Source organism: Panthera onca, chromosome X (assembly GCF_046562875.1).
Source record: "Panthera onca isolate mPanOnc1 chromosome X, mPanOnc1 haplotype 2, whole genome shotgun sequence".
Classification (NCBI taxonomy): domain Eukaryota; kingdom Metazoa; phylum Chordata; class Mammalia; order Carnivora; family Felidae; genus Panthera; species Panthera onca.
The window spans coordinates 12,200,245-12,201,483 of record NC_138357.1 but is presented as its reverse complement, the minus strand read 5'-3'; positions in this window follow the sequence as shown (position 1 = coordinate 12,201,483).

Below are 1,239 nucleotides of genomic sequence, written 5' to 3'. Positions count from 1 at the left end.
GCCCGACAAGAAATGTTAAAGGGGACTCTGTGAGTAAAAGGAAAGTCCATAAGTAGGGTGAGAAAAGTAGAAAGCACTAAAGGAGTGAAATTAAGTTTATCTGTACAAATCAGCCAAGAGATTCACAGAATAAAAGGGTGTAAAGTAGGACACCATATACCAAAAACATGGGGCGGGGGGAGATGAGTAAAAATTTAGTGCTTTCAGGATGGGTTCAAACTTAAGAAACCATTAACTTAATATAGACAGTTGTATGCATAAGATTCTGTATATACACCTAATGGTAAATACAAATCAAAAACCAATAATAGATATGCAAAAATTGTAAGAAAGGAATCCAAGTGTATCACTTAAGAAAGCCAGCAAAGTGTGAGAGAAGAGAGCAAGAGAGTAAAGGAACAGAGAAGAACGACGAAAACTACCATAAAACAAAGAACAAAATGGCAGTAAGTACATACCTATCAATAATTACCTGGAATATAAATGCACTAAACACTCCAGTCAAAAAACATAGGGTGACAGAATGGATAAATAAGCAAGACCCATCTATATGCTGCCTATAAGCTGTCATTTCACATGTCATTTCACATGCAGATTGCAAGCGAAAGGACAGAAAAGCATTTATCACGCAAATGGAAGTAAAAAGAAAACGAGGGTAGCAATACTGACAGGACAAAATAAACTTTAAAACAAAGACGGGAAGAAGAGACAGGGGCACCTGGGTGGCTCAGTCACTTAACTGACTTCAGCTCAGATCATGATCTCACGGCTTGTGGATTTGAGCCCCACATGGGGCTCTCTGCTGTCAGTGTAGAGCCCGCTTTGGATCCTCTGCCCCCTCTCTCTCTGCCCCTCCCCCACTCATGCTCTGTCTCTCTCAAAAGTAAATAAATAAACATTTTAAAGAAGTAAAAAAAAAAAGAAGAGACAAAGAAGGATGTTATGTAATCATAAAGGGAACATCCAACAAGAACATTTGTGCACCCAACATGGGAGTACCCAAATACATAAAGCAGCTAATAACAAACAGAAAGAAAGTAATCAATAGTAGTGCAATAATATTAGGGTATTTTAATACCCCACTTACATCAATGGATAGATTATCCAAACAGAAAATTAGCAAGGAAACAGTGGCTTTCAATGAAACATTGAACCAGATGGATCTAACAGATATATTCAGAAAATTCCATCCTAAAATAGCAGAACACATATTTTTTTCAAATGCACATGGAAAATTAT